At 41.2% G+C, this 25,281-nt stretch overlaps 1 long non-coding RNA gene across 1 annotated transcript in view; it reads right to left on the reverse strand.

The window, feature by feature from the left end:
- Positions 1–2,676: 2,676 nt before the first annotated feature.
- Positions 2,677–25,281, reverse strand: part of LOC143693658 (uncharacterized) — a 38,632-nt gene continuing 16,027 nt past the window's right edge. The window contains exon 7 of the long non-coding RNA XR_013181600.1: positions 2,677–3,987. This is a non-coding gene — a long non-coding RNA (uncharacterized LOC143693658). The remainder of the gene's footprint in view (positions 3,988–25,281) is intronic.

The following is a 25,281-nucleotide window of genomic DNA, read 5'->3' on the forward strand; positions in this document are numbered from 1 at the left end:
AGATATGAACTGTAGCAGGCTGGACTGGACCAAAGAAAGCAGCTGACATCTGTTCACAGGTCCTCAGGCTACGTTTGCTTGATCTTTCTTTATCACAGTGCCTTGATCTAAGAACAAGGAGTGCTGTGTGCAGCTGGAGGATGGAAACACTGTGATGTTTTTTACTTTGTTCATTGATCTGAGCACTGCTGTACACAGATCTGAAGGGTTCCGGTGTGTTTCACAAATCCCACTGAAATCTACTCTCATTTATTCTCTTATTTGGCTATTTATTGTTACCCTTTTTATCCCCAAGGGCCTGGACATGACATATGGGTTCCCACTAGCATTTTTCAAACACTGTGTCTCTGTGGCTGGGTTAATAAAGAGATGGTCAGCTAGTAGCCTGCTTTTAGATTATTTTTTTCTTTCTAAAAATAAAGTTGTGCCTGATGTTTATTTATAAAGCTGGTAGAACAGACTGAGAGTAATTCCAGTTTCTGCAAGTGGAAATTGGAATGCATTATTACTGGGCACTAAATGTTCGGATGCTTTTCTGAGATCCTTAAATCTATTTCATTTCCATGTTGACAGAGATATTAGACAGCTGTTGGAAAATCTGTCCCTTCTTTCAGTGCTACAACAAGAAAGCTTTCCATTTAACTGCCAGGGTTCAATAAAGCTCTTTAATGTACTAATCAGTGTTGAGTGAAGTGTAGGAGAGAATAAGAAAGAATTCTTTCACTTCAATTTTTGTGTGAAATTTTGTCAGCTTTTTCAGCCTACCAGTGTCACTCCTGGCCATGTTCATGGTGGCCTGGAGGGCTGAAGCACATTTTCTGGTTGGTTTCCCAAGAGCTAGGAAGCAGTGTGTCTGTTGGTGGCAGATGTAGCAAGGTCAGTGAGAGGTTTTGCTTTCTGCAGGCTCTCCAGGATGGAGAGGGAAAGTCTCCCCACTCTGCCCTCGGGGAGGAAAGGGCGATCCGACCTTCTTCCTTCCAGACACATTTTGGGGACTGAGCAACTACAGTGCAGGCTTTTTTCTCAAAGTGATTTGAAGTCTTGTGCTTTTCCATGGTGTGAACAGCATCCTAGAAGAGATTGCCTTGTGGCCATCTCCTCTCTCAGTTGCAATCAAGCGACATCACTATGGAAACCACTTGCATGGAAGAATAACATTAGGGAAGGCAGTCTGTGTTGTTAGCTCTCTTTGATGCAATATGTATCTTAGTCTTTTCTCCCAAAAGTAGAATTAGTGTCTGGCTCTGTTCTTTATGGGAGTTCTTCCATCCCAGCTGTTTTGCTTCCCTACTTCCCCAGGCCATTCTTTCCTGACACCTGATTTTTCTTTCTCCTCAGTGTGCTCTCTGAGAGCATCACTCCTTGGGCATTTCACACCACCAGTTCTGCTCTCCCTTTCTGCTCCCACCCTCTCCAGCCTCCAAGCTCTGTTGACAAGATCCAGGCACACTGATGGCTTTGACCTTAAAAAAAAACAGCCCTCCTCTCCTTTTCTTCTTCTTCTTCTTATGGCAGAGGAGGATGAGCAGGTGAGGCATCTCAGTGATGTCCTCTGCCTTCTTCCAAGCGTCTTCATTGCAACTTTATGGCTGTCTGAAGAAAACAGTATCCAGGTGACTACGAGAGTAGCTGCAGAGAAGGATCTGCCTTCATCTGAGCTCTGAGGCCAGCTTTTTTGCAAGGAACTGTGGAGGCAAATGCAGTTCCTGCCTCCCAGTGCATGGAGCTGTTGTAGGGAAGTGCTATTGCAGGTATACACCTGTCTGTCACAGAACATTGCTAAGATAGTTTCCTATGAGACACAGCTCTGATGTAGCATTCAGCAGGCCAGTACCTTAGAGGAGGGCATTTTCTCTCTCTTCAATTACCAGTTGATGCTTAAGGGTTTTTTTGCTTTTTCACATTCCTCATATAAAAAGTTTTTTGAAAGTAGAGTTTTTTACACTTCTCAGTGGCCTACTTTAGATATAATAGTCTATTGTATGTGCTTTTAGGTACTTTAACAATGCAGCCCCCTTGCTTTCCTGGAAAATAAGCAATTACTCAGAAATACATGGCTGAAAAAATATGTCATTGGTGGTGACTACTGAGAAGTAGAGGACTAACTGACTGACTGACTGACTGACTGCCTGGGTTCTCTCCCAACCTTCAGGCCTCAGCAACCCATGACATAGATCCAAGACTCTGTAAAGCTCTATGTCTCTGGTTAGTTATTTGTAAACTATAGATCTTTTTCTTAAGAAATGAGTAAGAGGGTGTGCAGCTCCAGACTCCATGTGTAGATCAGTGTGAAATATTATTGTAACTCCAAAGTGTTAAATGCTGTCCCTTTTTATGGCATGTGATTTCATAAGTTCAAAAAGAATGTATAAATGTATTTTATAATAATTTTCCAGTGGGGTGTTTGGCCCTCAAAAGAGTAATCTAAACCAGCATGCAAGAAGAAATAAATATTTTCTGCTGGTGTAGGCAGTAAGCACATGAACACTCTGGCATGGGTGTAAATGCTGTGCAATTGTTTGCTATTAAAGTTTTAAAATCAATTTTCCGATAGCCTTAAATACTTGGGTAAAACCTTATAATAGTTTGGGCAATCATTTTATCTTTTATAACATAATGGGAATTCAGGCGCATGGTTATGCTAAAATCTTTCCCGCTTGCATACCTCTTACACAGATTACAAAGAGAATGTGTTATAGACAATAAAATCTAGGGGGGGAGACTTGTCATCCCTTTTCTCTAATGCCATTAAGCACAGAGACAGTGACGCTGGCCATTGCTTTGTAAAGGAAAAACAACAAGTTTACAGTTCCTCATTTCCCATGGCAAACAGATTGCTTATTTTAATTTTGAAAATAAAACGATGGAGGCGATGTGGGTCTGTAAATAAGAGTGTGCATCTCAATTTTCTGCAAATGCTTAAGTGGTTTACATCTGTTTCCTCCCAGTTGTATTTCTCAAACATGAATTTCCATTTTAAAAAGAGTCATAAAATCACTACTGTTTCTCTGTGGATCTATTAGCAATAAAATAGCCTACAGAGGTTTGCACAGCCATGGAAAATGTACAGTGATAATAGGCTGTCCTGCTGTTACATGGCTTATGCAAACTTTACATTTATCACTGCGGAACCATCTATCCGCAGGGTTGGAGTACAGCAAACAACTGAATAAAAAAGACCAAAAGAAGGAAGATGATACAGGAAGCTCTATATACACATCATTAATCAGACATGATGAATTCCCAAACTTGAATATATGTTTTCTCAGAGCCAACCAAGAGAAAAAAAATGCTGATCACAACATGAAATGTAAAACTTTACATAAAATTAATCTCCTGCAAACTCATTCTGCATTAAAGGACAGAGAGACAAAGAGAAAGAGAGAGGGGGGAGCATTCATTATCATATCTGCCTGTTAACTTTCATTTGTAGCACTCCTGCTATCCAAAGACTAGCATCTCATGGAAAAAAAATCTTGCAGGCTGATAGTAGAGCCATTCCACAATTAGCAGAAGTCAAAGCATCAGGAGTGTGAAAAGGCAGGAGCTGCAGCCAGGCCCAGAAGGATCTCTAAGCCACCCACCAAGATCAGAACAGCACTTTCCATTAGCCAGCCATGAAGCCAGTGCTGTCTCAGTTTGACATCTGCAGCAGAATAGGGATTTACAGCCAGTTTAACTTCAGCAGAAGGTTGCCCCTGGTCACCTAAGTTCAAAAAAAAAAAAGCTAGAACTGGCAACACCAGAATTATAAGTGGAGGTTTTCAGAGATTTGCCACCAGAGAACAGAAGCTTCACACTCTTCTAATTTCTGCTTGGCCCTGGGTGGGCTGCAGCTGGAAGTCCTTGACAATCCCTGGCATCCTGGCCACAGTGTCCATTTGCTAGCTGTGCCTGCAGGGGTCACCAAGGAGGGTGGCTGGGGAAATTCTGTTTTCCAGTTTGTGACTGGTTAGCATCTTCCACAGGAGCAGTGGGCTGCAGCTCCTGCAGGAGAGGAACACATAGATTAATCTCTCACCAGAAAGCTTCACTGGGCTGTTCCTTGTTTGCTTCAGTCTAAAATAAATATTTATCAGGATGAAAGCACCTGGCTGTTCTTTATAGATGGCAGAAAGCAACAGTAATATTATTGGATGCTTATTAGCTAAAGGGTAATTACAATCAGAGGAGGAAAAGGGGAAGAGGAGACAAATAAAAGGGGTAGAAATGTGGTTTCTAGAGGAGTCAGGAAGACTGGTGAGAAATAAAGCCACTCCCCACTTGGATGGATTCCTGCCACTGTATGAGCTGCTATCTTCACAGCATGAAAGTCAGAAAAGCACCCAGTCCAGGCACAGAACATTAATCTGGTTGCCTAAAGAGAGTAAAAAGGTGAATGAAGAGAAATGATTCCTCAAGAGAAATGTAAGATATATATGAGCTCAGAAAGAGCAATGACTTTTTGTACATTACTTTGGAGTCAAAAGCAAATTGACAAAAGTTCTTTTTTGAAGGTCTATGTGCCAGCTTTTGTATAAATGCATCATCTTTTTCTTTCATCATGAGAAGAATGACAGCAGCTTTTATCACTTGTAAGCATCATGCTGGAAAACATGGAACAGATCTACTGCTGTGGAGTCATAGTTTCAAGAAAGTACCTCTGTGGATAAATTTGGTACTATAAGACCTTTTCAGTGCTTTGGTGGTTTTAGCTGAATGTCAGCATGGTTGGAAACTTCAGTTTTGTGAGTAGGAACTTGGCTGTTGACTCTTTTAGGAGAGATGAGTACATCTCAGTGATAATAAAATACTTCCATATTTCAAGACCAGCAAAATATCCTCAATCAAACAATTCCATCACACAGGAAGAAGCTACTTTTCTCTGCCCTGTCAGATGATACACTGGCATTTTTTGTGTGGCTTTAAATATCTTGAAGGTTTGTTTCTTCAGCTAACTCTTCTGTTGGGGTCAATGCACAGTGTGGTTGCTTGGTTATCTCTGGGTATAATTATTGCCCAGTGATTTTTAGAGGCAGAGTTACTGAGTGCTACAGTGCTGTGGCAGTCCTGACAGTCTGCAGTCCTCGTCTCCTCCTGGAGATGACCTTCCTGGGAGGATATTTTTGTTCTGGTGAAGAAGCTTTGACACTTGAAATTATTATAGGAGAATCCTTTCTAAGGCTGGTAACCAAAAAAGGCAGACCTAAAGAGCAAAGCAGGGACTGATACACTGAGTCAAGAAAACAGTGCTTGCATGACATCTGTCATCAGAGCATCAACAATGCACAGGACCGTGTTGTTTCTCAGTACCTGCCAGTTTTTCATCTTGGACAAAGAGTTATGAGCAAGAGTTTAGCAAACACTTAGGGAGCACAGGAATGCTTTTCAGGTGAAAAAGCAGGGTTGTGGTCTTGGGCAACAGGATTTTCACCATTGGCTGGCTTAAGATTCCATACTTGACTGTCATTAAGGCTCACATACTTTGTTAACATGAGTGTTACAGTTAAATTCCAATTCAGTTTTCAGTAATAACCCCTTTCCTGTCTAACAACCCTCCACAGTTTCAGCTGGGTGAAAGACTGCACTCATAACATTCTGAGCTTTTCTGTGCATGGGCAGATCTCCACAGCCCAGTCCAGATGTGGCTGCAACTTACATGTGGGCAAAATGATTCACAGTTTGCCAGGGCCTGTGGATTCCTCGATGGGGAAGAGTCCCATGTGCCAGGAGGCACATCCCAAGAGTCCATGGATGCCATGCAAGAGGCAGAAAGAAGGGGAGAGATGAGCTGTAGGAAGCCCTAGTTCATGACAATTGGCTTTATTCTCTTTATAACTAGGCTTAAATGCTGATCTCACACTCTGAAGAGAACAGAAAAAGGGCCAGGATAAAAGATAGATGTCTAGGGTCTGTTAAGCAGCATGAACTTTGGAAAACAGAGGAGGTGTGTGCAGTGTCTGTGGCTGAGACTGAGGCCTGCAGATTTATCCATGTGAAGAGAATCTCAGCCAAAGAATGCCCTGATTGTTTTAACGTGACTGGAGCTGACAGGGGCAGTTCACCTCCTGGGCCCAGGTGACTCAGGTAAAGACCTGTCTGAGCTCTTAAGATGGCCCTGGCTGCAGAATGGCCCATGGAGAGTCACTCTCCACCACAGTGGTGAGGAGGAGCTGGTGGGTGCACATGGCACATGGAGGATCACCACTCAGAGACATGAGATATTCAACAGGTGACCAGGCCCTGAAATCAAATAATTTCTAAAGAGCATCTTTTTTTTTTTTTTTTTTCCTGTTTTTATCTGTTCCAGCTTTCAGGCTCAAGACTGGCAGCCTGATTTGTTGCTCAAATCTTCTTTTTAAGGCCATCTCATAGCAAACCTTTGGAAGGCCTGCAGAAGAGAGGAAAATCCTGGCATAAGCACCTTCTTTAGAGTAATTTAAAACAGTGAAAATATGTTACTGCTGCTCAACCTAGTTAAAACCCCAAAACTCAATGAACTCCTGCAGCTTCTACTGACAGCAGCTCCCTAACATCATCACTGATATGAACCTTAGGACAACACTCTCTTTGTTGATGGCACCCCATAAATAATATTCCTACTCATTACTGAAACCTGAAAAAACTCCAAGGAGAGAAATGTCATGTGCCTGAATATAACAATATCTGAAAGCTAATGCTCCTATTTTTTTTCTCATACTGCACAGTATATTGAAAAGACCCAGTATATGCTGTGAGGATAGCTATAATTTCTTTTCTCCAGGAATCTTCACAGTTTCTAGACTTATTGAATGCCATAGAGGGAAGCAACAAGTTTAAAAAACAATTAGTAGGACATGTGGTGCTCATTCTTGGCTGAAACTGCACATTCTCATCTGCCTGAAAATACTCAGCAGTCGTTCATGAAAAATGTTTTTGAACTAATGAGCTATATTTGCATTCCCCTTAGAAAGGATTCAGAATTTTTCATCTACACTGTGCCATGAAAAATGGATGTGTTTTTCACAGAGGTAATTTGAACATAAACCACCGCATCAATGGGAAGACAACCTTTGCAGAAACTTTTTAACTTAGCGCATTCCATTTGTTTTCACTGGGGAAGGTCAAACTTATGTGAGAGATGTAAATTTCATGCACAAACCTAGGTGCTGATGAGATTTGTTTTTGTAGATAATCTGCAGCAGAGAAATTTTTCATAATGTCACCACAAAATAAATTAAAATGTTCATCTTCATATGGCTGGTTCCATTGCATTAAAATAAATGTTGCAAGCTCATTTAATTAGTATAGTTAGGAATGTCTCTTCCCTGCTTCACTGACTCTCCAAATCACAAGTTAATTTGTCAAAATCAGACCATTGTTTTTCCTTCATTCTTCATTACTGAAAAGACAGCCCCATTTAAATAAATGTTTATGCTACAGAGAGCAGAGCCGTGAACAACCCCAAATATTTTTCTAAGCACATGTTGGAAAAGTTTGGGCTGCAAAGAGCTGGAGCGTGCGTGTGCGTGCGTGTGTGTGTGTTGTTATTGGATATTTGACTTGCTGGAAAGGTACAAAATTGAGCAGTCTGCTGTAACTGATGATGTAGCACACACCATCTCTCATGCCAGCGGCTACATGCACTTGGAAGCAGTTTTCTTCTATGTTTTCAAAGACAAATGATGACAAAAGATACAATCTCTATAAATTACCCTAATCAAATCATTCTCTTCAAGAACTCTTGGTTAATCAATTAGTCAGTGCTCACAGTTCTTATGAATATCACTTCAGAGCCTCCCATAGCGTTGTTCTCCTCCAACAGCAAATATTTAGAGCATTTTATTAGAGAAAAAAAAAATAGAAACAAAGTCCAACAAATGAAACCAACAGCTTATACAGCAAATAGGCAGAGAACTTCTGCAACCATATGGAGTCCATTAACATAAAGTGAACTTTACAGGTATGACTGAGGTAGCAGTTACTTTGTTTGATTGGCTCAGTTGTTATTTATCCCAAGGTCTTTTTTGGAGGTCACCTGCCACAAATGAATGGAAAAGGCCAGCAGACCATCATCTGAGCCCCATACTAATGCTTTTTATACACTGCATGCCTCAGGCACAGCTTCTGTGGCACATACTGCAGTGCTATTCTTTAGCCTTCTCCAAGAAACTTTCAACTCGCACACAAAAGCTTTTACATCTCAGCACTATATTGCTTCTAACTGAGAGGATACAAAACAATAGAAGACTCCTGTGATTTTCCTTATCTGGTTTTTTGCTTTATCTGGAATTGGGTTCAGGTTTTTTCTGCTTTGGGGTAGGGATTCTTGCTGTTGACCTGTCTTCTCTAATTGCTTTGTGTGAGGTGTCTGGAAAAGGGCAAATCCTGATTCTCCCCTCTAGGTTCCTTGGCTTGGCAGCCTTTTAAAATGTCATTCAAAATCTGTATCTAATGTGAGCTTTATGACACTGTGAGGGGGAATCAACTCTATTTTCATTTTCAAGAGCTTCAGGATGAACCTTGTTTCATTAATAAATCATGTCATTAACAGGGAAATTTAATTGCAGAGATACTTCATGAATTCACAGTAAAAGCATGCTATATATTAGTGGTTGGCATATTGACTTCCAGACATAGAAACTCATGTGAACTGTGAAAAATTGACAAGTACAACTGCTAGGAAAACCCTTCCAAGATCACCAAAGCAGCTGAAGAGAGAGTGATACATTGAGACCACTTGTTCAAAGCAAGACAGGACCTGGGCTACATCTTTTAAGGAATGCCAGTGATGCCATTTTCTTACATGACCTCTACTTCACCTCCCTATTTCCATTTGTAGCAGACACAAGCATCCCAGAATAGGAAGAGCAGCTGTCATTAGGAGCTTTGGCTGGCCCGGGTTTCTTCAGGCCACAGGTCATGTCCCAAGGCTGGATCAGCTCTATAGCAGGACAGCTTTGCCCTGTGTCTGAGAGGAGAGACGGAAGAGGGTTCTGTCATGCCCTAGGGCTCAGGCATCTCTGTTCCCATAATGGACTTCTCTCTTTTGAGGCAGACTGGAGATCTCACTAGGAGCAGAGTGGTCTCAAAGTGACTCCTGTACCAGTCTGTCACTTTATGGAAGTGCTGCTCTGCTGGTTGCATCCCTTTCCCACTAGCTCCACAGAAATCCCCATGTGTATCCAACAATCCAAATGCCCTCTAAAACCTCATATGCACTTCCAGCAAGGGACTGTGAAGGAGAAATAAAGAACAATTCCCAGCTTTAGGGTAGGTTGGTGTCCATGAAATCCCTTGACTCTTGAGGTTAGACAGAGAGGAAGACAAAAAGCTATTTTAGCAGTTTGCCCCATACACCCATGACATCAGGAATAGGGGCCTTACATCTTCCCCCTGCCCCATGGAGAGTAGACATACCCTTTGGGGGGGATGAATCATTGGCAAGAGGTGACAAGGGGAACAGATGTGCCTTGGGATCCTGCCACTCTACCATTAGTTGCACAATAAGTTGTGAGGAATGTCCAGGTGGAGGAGACAAAAGCCTCCATGCCCTACTTGGGCCAGCTGAAGGCCACTTCCACTTCCTCAGTCCTCTGCAGGAGAGGCCTACAGGATGATCTGAAATTCCTTCCTTTTTCTCACACATAGCCATTTGATACATGACTCCTGTACCAGGTCAGCAGCAGCATGAGCCTAGGAGAATTCACTGTAAAAGAAAACAACAGTGGGTTTATTACTCTTTGACTGATTATTTTGTATAGGAAATTTTTTGAAAAGTACTGACCAAATGTGAATTCATGGGACCTGGTTCTCTTCAGCGAGTCAACTACTGTAGATTGATGAAATCAGTAGGTTCCAATTTGTATAAAAAGTTTCAGTCAAAGAAGACATACAAATCTCTACATTCAAATAGCTCTTATAGAGCTTGAGCACTGCCAACTCATGCCATTTCAGGTCTTTTCATTTAAGACTCTGATTTTGGAATCAAGATATTACTCAGGAATCAGCTTAAATCATTCCAACCCTCCCCTCCACCCCCAAATATCCAAAATAAAACTCTCCAGAAATAATCTTGTTGACTGCAGAAGAAAATATGAACTGAGTTCATCTTAAAAATGGAGAAACCAAAAGACAAAGTTAAAATTTCTAACAGTCATTTTTAGCAGTGATGCTGCCTTGTCTTGCTGTAACAAGAATCATGCCTGGAAAATGTGGGAGGCAAATTCCACCCACACACCAGGGCTGTGAGGCTGGACCTGAGTCCATTTAGGGTAATGAAATAAAATTTGAATGTAATAAGACTTTTCACAGGGGAAGATTCATTCACACGCTCATATCCAAAATGTCCTGTGCTTTTCCACCCACACAGAAGTTACAGATGGCATTTGTTCAACAGAAAGAAAATAGAAAGCATCTTCAATCAGGCAAACTAATCTGGTCCCTTCTTCTTCTCTTGGAAAGGAGCAAGCCAGAGAGCTTGGTTTTTGCTTCAGTGAGTGGATTGCATCAGAAACTCCAACAAGAACTTTCTGAAGAGAAAAAAGTTCCATGAGTCTTTTTTGTTGTCAGTGCCTTCAGGACTAAGCTATGCAAACAGATGCTGTATCACCATCCACAGACAGTGAAAGAGATGCAGTGGTTTCCTAAACAGACTTGTGCAATAAAAAATGACAGGAGGGAACACAAAGTATAACCCTGTGCTGCAGAAACCCATCTTGTCTTTTAAGAGCCTATATATGGTGATAACTCTCCTCTTGCTGTTATAAAAATTCTCAAAACAATCCAATAACAATTTGTCATGTTCAAAAATGTTGCAGATCAGAGAGGAGCAAGAAGGGTGTTTTCCCAGGGTTTTTAAAGTTTTTGCTAAGGCATCAGCCATGCTTCTCCTTTACATAGAGGTGTCTGTGTCCCAAGGACTGACAGTAGCTGTTCTGATCAGTGAATTTCTCTCTCTTTTTCAAGTTGCATCTGGAGATCCTGCTCTTTGAATATTTTCAAAGTGGAGGAACATACACCAGAATAGTGTGTTGTTCACAGGCATTCATGAAGAATTCATCAAGAGAACATTTGCAGAGATTTGTGCAGGCAAGACTGTGAAGAAATGTGATAAGCCTACAGGGTAGGTTACACTAGTATTTATATTATGAATTTAGTACTTGTATCAGCCTCTACAAAGATGCTGCAAACTTCTCTGAATCTGACTCTGTTACTGTTCATCACACCAATGTTGCTGCTGCCATTATATTCCTGTTTATTTGCTACGTGAGAGCCATCTCCTTTTGTGTGTGGAAAGCAGTGCTTCGTACCCAACACTGCCTCAACAAGAAAGCCAAGGCTGTACAAAAGGATCTTAGTAAACTGCTTCCCTAAGAAAACCTGAGTTAAGCTCCCAGTAATGAATACATTTATTAGGTAGACAGTAAAAAGTACTGGAGAGTTAAAAATAAATTCTGCGTTATTTAAACTTAATTTATGAGCAGGAAAATAAGCCCTCTCTTCTACTATTAATGTTTTTTATCTGGGCCATCAAATGTCACACCCTACTGATTTTGGATGTAAGGTCACTGGAAACAACATATCAGTGGTGTCAGCAATACAAATCAACTGAAATTCCCCTAAAAATAAAAATGTCAGGAGTAAAATAATAGGCAATAGTTATTTCATGGTATGAAAGGCTTGTAATATATCACGAGTTCACCTTCTTCTATCTTTATAATATATCACTTTGAACATTAAGTATACCTCCATTTCATATATTTTAAATATAGATCATGTATCTAGCTAAAAACAATACTCTCAGAGAAAAGTGCACCAAAATGATTGTTTAGGTTTGCATGCACTTTTTGAAATGTCTCCTAATTTATAGCAAATGATGAAGCAATAGCCTGGTCTATAAAAGGCAGTGTGGTGATCCAGCTGATGCTTTCTAAGAACATTTCTAAGAACATTTCTGTGTTAAAGGAATATGGAAATATAAAATTGATCTGGGCTAATGATTTTAGCAAGAAGTAGAAGAAGAGCCCTTCACTGTGCCTGACCCTTCATTCAGCCCATGAAGACAAGACCCTGACTAAACCAAGCATTGCAGGAAGCACTAACAAATGCCAGTAGAAAGGCAACAAGCAGAACATACTTATGAAAATGCCTCCTTTGAAGTTTCTGTGTAGATGAACACATCTGTGTATGTTAAATTGTCTTTGGTACAAGTGGGGATTTCCTTGGGCCATCTGCGACTGTTATTAAATGGCTACCAGAAAACAGGTTACTAATTTGGCTTGCATCACCATGCTGAATTATAACTAAACACACTTAACGTCACACTGCACTGCATGTGGCACTCATACAGAGAAAGAGGCACTATAAACCTGTGTTATATGGATGTAGCAACATGAATCTGCACACCCAGTTCAGATGCAGTTGGGTTTGTGATTAACAGCCTGCCAGTGCCTGGACCTTTTGTGTTTACATATAAAGAGGAAAAGACTGGGGACAGACTAGGTCAGCGCTGTCCCATCACTTACCTCTAACAAATCCATGGAGTTTCCAGGAATGCAAACCTCTCATGGTCCCTGAACACTCTTTTAGGGAGTTCAAGCCCTTGGTCCAGTGACCCTTGTAAGAGCAGGAGCCTGGAGCCCTGTACCCATCCCCAGCAGTACATCTTTCGAAGCTCACCCATTGCTACCCAATGAGCAGAGAGAGCATCTTCTTTCCCAGAGTGGGGCTATAGGCTGACTTATCCAGCTTCTCCCTGCTTTTGTCAAACTTGTGACTCCACTCCATTCTTCCCCTCTGATAGGTCTTTTGCCTGATTTGTGTGTCCTACTTCCATTTCATCTTGACTTCAAAAAAGATGAGGAAGTGCCTTCACTGACAGAACATAGCTACAGAATTTTGGGTCTCTGTTGTTCCCAGTTCAGCAGAGATGGGAAACAGCCCTACCACAGATTGCCCTGTGGCCACACAGAGGTAGTGCACGGCTATTTGAGGTGGCTTTTAAATAATTTTGTGTCAGCCAGAATCCTTTATTCCTCACAACACTCTTTGTATGTTTGGGTGATGTTTGTAACAGGTGTAGGATGTGAGTTATCACTGTTGCTGAGGTGACAGTCGGGATGGCAAAGAAAGGCAACAAGAAAAAGTTGTTCTTACAAGATATGGTGAGATGAAATCCTTTTAAGATGGGATGAACATCAGAAGATAAGGAGAAATTATCTTAAAATCTTTCATTTTGAAATGAGAAAGAAAATTCATAGGCCTGTGGGAGGGTTAGGTACTTAAAAAATGGGAAAAAAACCCCACACTGCAATTAGTATAAACACTTCCTGTAAAAAATACCTATGACTGTTGTTAGAAAACATTTTTGAGAGATTCTACTAGTGTGTGTCTCATAAAGCTTCCTCAGGGTCCTTTCCTAGACAGGCAGCCCACTCAACCATCATGTCCTTCGTGCAATAGCACCCCCTTTTCTGTTCAGGTTACAGTTGTGGGTGCCCAACGCTACGCAAATGCTTGACACGCAGATGTGTTGGTGGTGAAACATGAGGTGACAGCTCAGATAGGTGAAACCTGGTAAGCTGAGGATAAATCATATCAACCAGTCCCCACACGTGTTGTTCTTACAGGACTGATGCATCACCACACGACTGCACAAGCCCAAAGGTTTGTCACCTGGAAGAGTTGGGAAAGGGGAATGCAGCCTTGAAGGCGCGAGAGATGTCAGCAGGAAGGTGGCAGTTCATTTCTGCTGTAGATAAAGCCTATAAAACAGATGCTGTAATATTTTCTTAGAGAGTTTGGAAGCACTTTGGAAGTGATAAGAGAACTGCTTTCCTGCCTATGTTTTGTGAAAAATGTTACCACAGATACATGATTCCTGGGCAGCAGTTTTGCTATTCCTGCTAGCATTTTTCTGTTTTGAGTCAGCAGTTTTCTCTGACAAGAGATCTTGGATTTCACAGGAGTGGCACATTCTAGCTTGAACCAATAAGCTGTAGTCCCAAAAAGAGAGATCCTGAAAACACTTCTAATTTTTCATCATTCACACCACACAAGAATCAAGATACTGACTGTGATTAATTGTACAAATCATCCTTTTCATCCTCTGTAGCACTGCCAAAATATTGTCCTCAGCATGGAAGAAGTGATATATATCTGATGAACATAGCTTCACTGTGTTAGAAACTCTCTGCTGTTCCTTGTTATGATGGACTTCTCCATTTCTGACTTGGATTCTGGTTCTGCCTCTCTCCTGCATTAACCTGCTGTGATCTCATCAGGAAAGCTGATCCATGAAGCTGAGGTTATAGTGAATGTTACTTAACGTAATAGCTGGTCTGACAAGTTTTTAAATGTCTTTTAATATTTTCTCTCCTGTTGTGTTTTCATTCACAGCGTGCTAGTAGCAGCTGAGTAGCAGCAGCCACAGAGGTAGGAGTGAAACCTGTATTTTCCTTCTCTGAAGTATACAAACATATTTAAACTCCAGAGGAAACTGTGAGACAGTCTTGTTTACACTGCTCGACCTGCAAACAAATCCTTTCCCCATACTTTTAGCTGTAAGACATTTGAAAATCTATTTATGGCACAAAACCTGAAGTTACCCATGCTGGGAGAAAAAATCCTTTATTTATCTGCAGTGGATTCAAGAGCACTGCAGAAAGACAAGGTCCAAGCTGCTCCACAAATACCTATCAGCCTTGACCTGCAGAAACCAATCATAGGCCTATTGTGTTGTTTTGTGATACAAACCCAGTGCCTCTTCCCTGCAGAAAGTAAACTGAGATGACTCAACTGACTTCACTTGGTAATTCACTCAGCAATCTGATTAAAATGATTAATGGTCATTCTGGCTAGTGCTGGATTTAATTCAAGGTCACTGAAAAAAAAAAAAAAGATAAAAGGTCACTTTGCTGACCAACCTCTATTTAATAATCTATGGATTTTTGTTATTAAAGGAATTAATCTGTGCTTCCATACACAGCACATTAATTATTTACACATTTGATACACAATGACTTCATACAAAGATTAAGATTGAGTCCTAAATTGCTGACATGGGACACAGAGATTGAGTCCTATGATGAGCCTCATCTAGATTGACACAGCTGAATACAAGTTTAAAAATGCGACTTTAAATGTGCACTGAGCCTGCTACTGTATACAGCCAGACCAACTCACACCAAATGTTGCATGTACTGGGTAAACTGAAGTCCAAAAATAAATCTTGCCTTGAGAAAACACTTAGGTTTTGTCACACATTTATTGGAGTATATGTTTTCAGGAAGGTTTAGCCCACCGTCCTTCATTTTGAGATTTGAAGTGACAGATATTTGAAACAAATACTGATACAGCAATTTTATTCAGTCTCTGGAAGTTTGAGAGAAACCTTCTCAGCCTTAAGGCACTGAATTTCAGTCAGAAGTAATTTCTAATGTTGCTTCATCCTATTACTTGTAAATTCAATATAATTAGAGGCATATTCAGTTCATTACCAATTTGAGCTATTGTCCAGGGTTTTTTCAGTTTGTTGCTTTTTCAAAGCACTTTATTAAAAACTTGTTTTGCTGTCATATGTTTTAAAGGGAAATAATATCTCACAACTAATCATTTATTAAGATAATGCAAAAACACAATGCAGAAAAACAACAATATAACCTCACTAGAAACAGATGAAGAGTGAGAAATAACCTTTGCTTGGTTGCACATTAATATTTTGAACTTATATTTGAAATATGTATTAGCTGCATGTTCATCCCAGGAGTGATAAATACAACATTAGATTGAAAAACAATTATTTTCCTTGCTTTTGGGCATGCAGTACCTTATTACCTAGACTCACTATTGTTTCAAATAATGCATTCTAAATTTTCACATGCTTTGCACTTCTCATAAAAGCCTATAATGAGAGACAGGAAACCTGAGCAAAATGTGAAAGTCATTTCACTGTGTTATTATTTTGTTCCTTTCTTTCTGCTGCCTCACTAGGCCAATTCTCAGAAATGACACAGCAGAGACCAGAGGTTCCCATTTTTAGTGTTGGATGGCAGGTAAGAACAATCTGTCAAAACTGCAGACAGTGCCTGCCCATTACAGCATCCTTTGATGTTGAGGGGAGGTTCTAGATGGATTAGGGAGAAAAGAAGTTCATGTATTTTTCCTGGGATCCCACAACACCCACATTAAGAACCATGCTTGGAATCTGTATCTTCTGTGTCACAGGGCCTGGGGCTGTAGCAGGTTAGGTGCTGGGACACTACTGACAGGACTGTGCTTGGCACAGCCGTGCTGAAAAAAATGAGTGGGGATTGTTAATAAATCCCCAAAAGTAATGTTAAAAACAGCCTGATTCATGTTTACAACTCTGAAGGGATGATTTTGAAACACAGAGAGTTCTGCAAAGTTTGAGCACATAGGGGCAAAAGTATCCCCAAAAGCAATAGGTGGACCTTGGTGCAAGTTTTCCATGTTCCTACCAAGTCTTGTTGGATTTGTGCCAGCATCATGACAGCTTCTAACTGGAAACCCAAGGAGAGGAAAACCTCTCTGAGCTGCTCTGCGGTATAGCTCACACTCCTAATGGCACAGCAGCAGGTAAGAAACCCATCCTTAGAGCACTCTTGCAGACCCTCAGGTTTCCCAGCACATCTCTCAGCAGTGAGAGCCTAGCAATGGCTCATTCCTGCTCACTGTCTGGGGGATTTGTGTGCTATAAGTGCAGGTCAACAAGAGAAAAAAATGAGTCTTCCAGTAAACAACAATAAAGGGAAAGTCTCTGAAGTGCAGTCTCAGAAAGACAGTCTCCTAGGCAGTCTTTAACAGTATTAAATGACTATATGGTTATTATTTATTCATTTCACTCTTCCTACAGGCAGCATCCCTCAAAGACAAGTATTCACCTATATGTATGAAAGCTTTTTGTCTTTGTTTTTCATATGCTTTGTCCTTTGCTTATTTTCTTTACCATTCTACTTTTTTCCAGATGAACCCAGGCTAGTGCTCTGGAGAGCTAGATAAGAATGGCAGAATTTGATAACAAAGGGATGAAAACACAAAACCTGAAAAGATGTGAACACAGGGATGCTGATTTCAACCTGCACTGATTGTACATTTTGGACAAACAGTAGCATACAGAGGACTTGTACTGAAGGTTTGGGATTTTCAAATGCCCTTAGCTGCCCAAAACTCACTGACTTTTGACTACAGTTTTTGCTGTTTAGTATTTTATAGGGATGTAAATATCCAGCAGATATATACATGACTTCCAGTCCAAAATAGGGATCTCAAGCAAGGTCTTAGTGGTCCCTGTCTCTGTTGTGCTAGTTGGGGTGGGGAACCAGTGTTTGCCATACCTAGTGGTTCATAAATCCAAGTTATTTCCAAATTATTAACCAGATATTTCACTTGGCCTCTGCAACTTCTTAAAAAGCCTTCCTGCAGCAGTGAAACACAGTGAGCCAGAGGTGGGAATCTTGAGTTCTTGTTGCCCTCAGCATGTGTCTCCCATCCAGGGAGAACAGCAGTCCGCCAATCAAGCAATCCAGCACTTCACTCAGACTTGGGCACGTCCCTGAGAGGACTAAAAGGGTTGACAGGACAGTGCTAAAGGCATTTCTGCAAGAGTAGTTACTACTTGAGTCTTTTGGAAACCACAGCACACAGATAAATCAATCACAGACTAACCACAGCTGGCAGTAGATACATTCACACCTCATGAATGCAAGTGAATTGTCTTCTTGTTTTGTAATTCAGTTGTTTAGTCCCAAGATCAGTTTGCCAGTTTGAATCAGAGCAGATTTCTGTAACTCAGCACTGCGTGTCTCAGCTCGAGTGAAACAAATGCTCCAGTCTTCTTTGAACTTCTGAGTATTTTGACCTTCAGAACTTGTACCATGAATTTTTCAATTAACTAGCTCATAATTAAATCAACTGATTAAATAAAGTTTTAGTTGATAAAGTACCGCTATGCATTCAGATGGCACAGGAGTTTTAATGATATGTAGATTGTCCCTAAGAACAGCTCAGAAAGAGAATCCATCCTCCTACACAGGGTCCCTCCTGAGCACGCAGCCCCCTCGCTGCCCAGGCAGCCCACAGAAATGAAGCACAGTAGCCCTGGAGACAAGGATTCAAGGCACTTTGTCTCTGCCCTTGGCTCCACAGTCCTGCTGGCCACACTGTTTCTGATACAAGCTGGGATGTCACTGGCCTTCTTGGTACCTGGGCACACGTTCAGCTGCTGTCAACCAGCACCCCCAGGCCCTTTTCCCTTTTCTGCAGCCACTGTGTCCCCAGCCTGTAACTGCTCAGGGTAGTTGTGACCCAGGTGCAGGGCCCAGCGCTTAGATGCTCTCTGCTGGTTTTTTATTTGCCTTTTGAGCAAGAGATGCTGGTTTCTGCATAAGTAGACAGCTTGTCTAAAATATCACAGATCCCATGAATTGCTCTCTTTAAAGGCATCAACCTCCAGAGTTCTCAGTCTTAGACAATCACTGGACACAGACAGCAGATGACATAGGGTGGAAATTTTCCATGTAATTACTGCAGGTATACCAAGACCAGGCCACCCTGGTCCTCACTTGTGCAAAAAGAGCTTTCCATTGCATATGAACTTCAGCTGGCTTGGAATCACTACCAGACTGCACCAGGAAAAGCTGCTTGACTTAGAGGTGTCATTTGATGTATCCTTTCCCATCCATTAAAGGTCAGCACCATGACAAAACACAACAGAAAACATATCCTTGAACAATAGAAACAAAGTACTCAGTATTTTTCTAAAAGCTCTTTAGGCCAGTTCCTCAACACAAATCTTTCTTTCAGATGTAGGACTCTGTACAATATGAAACCATACCTACGGCTCAGAGTCTAAATTTAGATTCTCCTCAGAACTGAAACTACACCAGAGAAAAAAGCATTTAACAATGGTCTTTATTTAATTTGACATATCCCTCTTCAAATACTTCCCTTGCAAAATCCTTTTGTGCTCTTTTAAGTAGGACAACTTCTTTTCTTCATGTAATTCAAGTGTGGCATAAAGTGAGAGCTACCCATTTAGAAATACACACATGCACAAGTAGAAAGATAAGAGAAAACAAGTCTCAAACGACCAAACTGCTTAGTGTTGCAAGTGGAGAGTAAGAGGAAAGAGGAAAGAAGAGGGAAGAAAGTAAAAACACTAGAAAGAAAAAACATAGGGAAAGGAAAAAGTTGCAAAACATTTTGTTGGTTCTTAAGATGCATGTAATATTTACCACATTGTCAATATTTTGACACTGTCACTTCAAGTGATGAGTTTGGTTTGGTTTTGGGGGGTTATTTTTGTAGATCTGTCCTCTTGCATGCATGTCTTCTGTCAGTATTTCTTCTGTGTTTAGTTTCATTTTTGTAGAAATATACAAATGGGATTAGGATTCACTGCTACTTCTACCCAAAATAATAGCTTCAAGTTTTGGACATGAGACCTCCCTCCTCTACTGTGCACTGTAGTGATGCTGGCAACAGATAATAGGCTCAGAGGAATCAAAACCAGGCTTCTTAGAATCAAGCAAATGTGCTTAATAACAGAAGGCAACATAAATCCATAAAAGAATTCATACCCTGAAATGGCACTAAGCGGAATATTTTTTAAAACATTTTCAAGATGTATTACTAGATTTTTTAATTCCTCATCTGTGCCTATAACACATTTGTTTGATTTAGTGTCTAAAATAAACTTTTACTACTTTTATTCCTGCTAGCACTAAAACAATTAGCACAGCAAAGGGAAAGTGTATGAAACTCCCCACCAGCCCATCCACCAACACGTCTCTGAAGTGCATTCCCAGCTGAGTAGCCCAGTTTTGCCCTTGGCTTCATAACTGCAGTTCTGTGGGTAAATGTCTCCTACTTGCTGGAAAGGGGATGCAGTTTTGGACTGTGTTAGGAGAAAGAGACCACAGATCAATTTTCCAAAACTCTGGCAGGTTGGGATTGGGATATTGTGATGTGGGTGGATCTCAAGTGGGTGTTTAAACAAGAGATGAAAACAAGAGATGTCAGGCACCACATAAGTCCTGAGCAAGATACTCAAAAGGCAGATCATTAGGTGATGGTGCATGTGGAAAGTGAGACCAAGGAATCAAAAAATGAGGAAAAGACCAGTTAATAGAGAGCAAAGAGACACAGCATTGCTCTACTGGAAGAAGGGAGGAGAAAAATTATGAGAGCAGCCCCAACAGGCTGGAGAAATTTGGAAGACCATGGTCAAAATCAGATTTCGACAAGAGAATGGCTGCTGGCAGGGGTGTGCAGTAGGGCTGGACAAGATCCTGATTAGAAGGAAGGACAACTGACCAGCTGTTCTTCATGGCACTGCCACAGTCACATTAGAGGCCATCAGGGATGGCTTCCAGGCGAAAATGCAGAAATGAATGAAATCACATGGGTCTTTCAGCAGGCAAAGAGCAAAGGCAGGACTCAAGTAGGATGAGCTTGTGGGCCAGTACTATGAACAAGGTTCAGGGATGTGTGAGCCCCCAAAAAGGGGTTCACAGTGTGAGGACTACTCTCAGGAATGAACTCCCTGTGGAGAACTCTTAGGATTGCAGTTGTATGACTGATGAAAGCTTTAAACATGAAACAAAGGGGAGAGGGTTGGGATATTCAGTCTCCATGCCTGATTCTAATGCAAGGCAAAAAAAGGAAAATCAGATAAATGAGATTATTGTAATGGGTAATAGGACACGGAAGGGGAGAGGAATAGGCAGCAAGAGAATACGGGAATAATATTGAAGAGAAGAATAAATGTTTGTGTGATACATTTAATGAAATTTGCTATTTAAAACTGGATTAAAACAGAAAAAATCAAGAGAAATGCTGTGCATTAAGACCAGATACATATAGGAATGAGAATCTCTGGTGCAGAACAAAAGAAAAGGATATTACAAGAACAATAGAAACACATTGGAATAGTAATCTTGCCTCAAACACAGGCATTGAAAGATATGCATTATTTAAAAAAGAAGAAAAGGTAAAAGGCACTGAGGTAGCAATGCTCATTAACTGATGAAGTAGACTGAAAAGAAATAAGAATTGATTGCTTCACTAAGACCCAGAAAGAGGCAGAGTCAAAAATCACTTTTGGAAAGCCTGAAAAAGACAATCTATGGGAATTAAAATAGTGTCTGCCACTCCCTTTAATGGCTGGATTTTTTTATGGCTGGAGATCAGCATCTTGCTTCCAGAAACTAAGGAAACACATCATTAGAAGAATTTCAAATTCACCCTGCAGCAAGCAATGCTTCCAAATACAGTAGGACAAACTATCCTTGCATGAAAGGGACACATTTCTACAGCAAGTAGTCTCTGGCTCTAGAGCAACATCACATCAGCTACAGTTCTGATAAGCAACAAAACACTTCAAGCTAGCTGCTTGTAGCATAGAAGTTTGGTCTAAATGACCATGAGTTGATTCAATCTTAAATAAGCAGAAGGACAGAAACAGGCCTAGACCCACGATCTATGATTTTGAACATAAAATATCCATCAAGACAGAAGGTAAAATCTTAAGACCTCTAGAATCTGAAAGTAGCAAGGATTTGACCTCAAAGGTACAAAAGATTCCAATGAATTTCCAACACTATCCCACCCTTGCTATATGCAGCAAGGGGGAAAAATCATTGTGGAGGAGGACAAATATTCCCTCACAAAAAGGGATGAGAAAAGACACCAAAAGAAAGAGCTGATTAGCAAAGAAAAACTTACCTAATGTCAAAAAGTGCAAGACAGAAGTACAGATGTGTAAGACTCTGTGGGATATCCTGCCAAAGAAACACATGGGACATACGCATCAAAAGAAATAAATGCACGGACAAACAAAGACAAATATTGCTGTTGGGGTGTTTTTCACTGGCCCTCTATTCCAGCAATCCCAGTGTAACTCAATTTTACAAGATCTGCTCAGCAAAAAGCAGCATATCCCCTTCCAAGACAGACTGCAGCTGGCTAATGCTGGAAAGATCTGTGCAGTCTATGAGCCTACCCTGTCCCATGTCACTGCAAAGGAGTTCAGCATATCTGTTTTACTTTGCATGGCATTGCATGTGAGGAAGCGCTTCGTTCCACATCTTCAGTCTGGGCATTTACTTATCCAGATGTCAACAGGACCATAAACCATACCAAATCTGACCATACCAAACTAATTTTGACTATAGGATCTGCATAAGCTTTTATATATTTTCCATAGTGAATCTTAGATGGCCTTGGAGAGAGTAGGCTTGGTAGAAGTGGGAGAGGAGCAAAACACAAGTAAAGAAAGGTGAAGAAATGTACATATTGATTATCCCAGTAAAGGCATGTAGTGATAGGACAAAGGGTAATGGCTTTAAGCTGAAAGAAGGTAGGTTTAGATTAGATATTAGAAAGAAATCCTTTACTGTGAGGGTGGTAAAGCACTGGATTAGGTTGCCCAGAGAACCTGTGGACGTCCTCTTTCCTCCTTCAGTTTAGATGGGATTTTAAGCAACCTAGTCTTAATGGGAGGTATCCCTTCCCACAGCAGGGAGGTTGAAACAAGATGATCTTTAATATCCCTTCCAACCCAAACAATTCTATGATGCTTAAGAAAAGTAAGAACTTAAAGCTGGCCTTTGCAGAACAAATATGCAAACAGGAAGAGACACCACAAATTTCCCAGACCACAATCCTAGCACTGTTCTCTAAGTGCAGACAGGAGAAATGACACACACTGAGAGTGACCATTAGCCCCTGTATTGTTTTGGGGCAGGGATGGTGTTTATACTGTGTTTGTACAGTGACTAAAGCAAGGAGGCATAGAGCTTTGACCCAGATTTCTGAAGGAAGCTGGAATAAGTACAGAATTTTTTTTAAAGCACAGTTTTGGGCCTCAACTACTTTTCACACCAAGCTCAACAATGTGTAAGAGCAGCTGCCTCTATCACTGTGGAATGCAGGGTGCATTCAGACTTCCTCCTGGCAATTCAGAATCCATGGCCAAGTGCAAGAATCAAAATATGCCTGGCTGTAGCCAGGGCAAACGCCATCTAAGAACATCTTCTGTCACTATGGCATACCTGGTCTGTCTGGGAAGGATCTGGGATGACCTGTAAAGCCTGAGTCAGTTTTCCATGCTAAACTCTCTGGGGCTGGGGTTGGTGAAGGCACTAAAGAGCACCAGGCTCACTTAATGTGGTGGGCAGGAATTATTCAGGCAGTATCCCAGAGCTGAGAGTAGACCTGTGATCTCACTGAAAAGCAAATTATGTGGGCAGCAGTGATCTGCACTACTCATGCAACGCATGGCAGTCCTTTGCAATCCTATACCAGTCCTTTGATCTTGCCACTGCCACCTCCCAGTGCCACTGGGGTTTTCCCAGTCCATTTGCTCCTCCTACCACTGGTACACCTGTGCTGGAAATGGCTGCCCATTGTGTCACCACAACATGCTATAGTGTGTGACAAATATTCCAAATAACATCTGCCTAGAGAACCCAGAAATTCTTTTTTGGGGTAACAGAAACTTTTAAAAACATTGAATGTCACACAGGGCATACACTTCCCCCAGTGTGAAAATAATGTGTGTGGCTCTGCTCCTTCAGGCGACTTCTTCGTGCATCAGGTAAGTGATGAATTACCCTGTCAGTCAGAGCTCTTCCTTTCAGGGAGATAAAGAGCATGTGCCTGAATAGAAGTTAGTTGGCTTTAGCTGCCACACAGCCTCATGGATGGATGTGACAGGTTGCTTCTGTGGCACACAGTTCTGGGAGATGACCCTTAGATTTGGTGTGGGATTCTGTGAAGTGCTGCGATACAGTGACCAGAAATAAAGTTCGGGCTTCTGAGCATCACCCAATCTAACCAGAAAGATTTTAACCTTCTTGTCGTCATGATATGACAGCCATGAGCGTAGTGAGCCTGGTACAACCAGGCTGGTCTATTGCCAAGGAGTCTGAAATGCATTTACAGCATGTGGGTGCCTATGCCAAAGAGATTGGAGCATAAAGAAAAGCTGCAAAAGTCCTACTTTATTTTTTACTGTACTGTCTAATAGATGCTCTGTCAAGTTATACATTTCTTGCTGTGACAAATTATTCCTCTTCTCCTGACAGGACCTCCAGCTGAGTCCGCTGTGCTCAATTAGGAGAAAATGCATATTTTAATCCACCCCATGGTGTAGTAACATTTCACTCTGTGGCCTTGGCAAAGGCATCGCTTAACTATTTCTGCAGTGGTTTCACATGCAGCACATTATTATAATGTCAGCAGCATTTCCGTCTGTTCTACTTTCCCTGGCAGTACTCCCCTAGGCATTGAGATGTGGACAATTAAAGACCACTTCATCATTTTGGAACCACTGATTTCCTTACCCTGATACAGTTCATCTCTACACATCAGCTGCTCCCACTGTCACAGCCATCTTTGCTTTCCCAGGCCACTGTGGTCTCTTGGTAAGCTGTTGTGACCACCCTACACTGACAGACTGGAAAAAGGTGATCCTACACCCTTTCCAAAACAATGCATCAGGTCTGTGTCCTCCTTGGTAGTCATTACCAGCTCCAGATCTCCTCTGATCTCTAGCAATGAATGGAGATCCCCTCATACACCCCTTAATCATAGAGTGCCCATATTATATGGAAAAATGCACCCTCTTTCCAAAAAATCATCAGGACTTCTGTGAAATGTCTTCTAATTTTGTAGTCACGCTTGAAAACTACCCAGGCATGACTCAGAAGTCATGGAGAGTTGATGAGATGGGAATCCACATGACATTACTTTTATGGTGCAATATGGCTCTCTTCACTCTTTGCAGGGAAAACAAACAATTAAGGGTTATTTGTGGGGAAAAAACAATCCAGGGAGAGGAATAAGCTGCACAGGGGGAAAAAAAAAAAAAGAGGAAAGAAAAAAGTGGAACAGTCTTTGCAAGAAACCAGCATCTCTGTGGAACTATTTGGTCATGCTGGTAGATTCAGGATGAGGCCTGCCCAGATGGATGGCACTGCTCTGTTTTGACTGCTTCCATGCTAGTTTTGGCCCATTGAGTCTCAGAAACACTTCCAGAGAATTCCTTAATTTCAATTTCTGATTTTTAGCCTTCTAAAGTTTTTTACAGGATTTTCTCATTTGCTGTTTTCTTACCTGCAACCAGAGTTTTCATCATTAAAAAATCTTGTTTGCCCAGAACAAACTCAGAGTCCCTGATGTATTCAGTAGCCTGAAAATCCCATTAATTATTTGAAACCTCGGTTAGCTGAATTAATTCAATGTCTTTGACTCAACTTGGATAACAAAGGTTTGACTGTATTTCTCTTTCTTTTATGT

The sequence above is a fragment of the Agelaius phoeniceus genome, chromosome 1 (genome assembly GCF_051311805.1).
Source record: "Agelaius phoeniceus isolate bAgePho1 chromosome 1, bAgePho1.hap1, whole genome shotgun sequence".
Lineage (NCBI taxonomy): Eukaryota > Metazoa > Chordata > Aves > Passeriformes > Icteridae > Agelaius > Agelaius phoeniceus.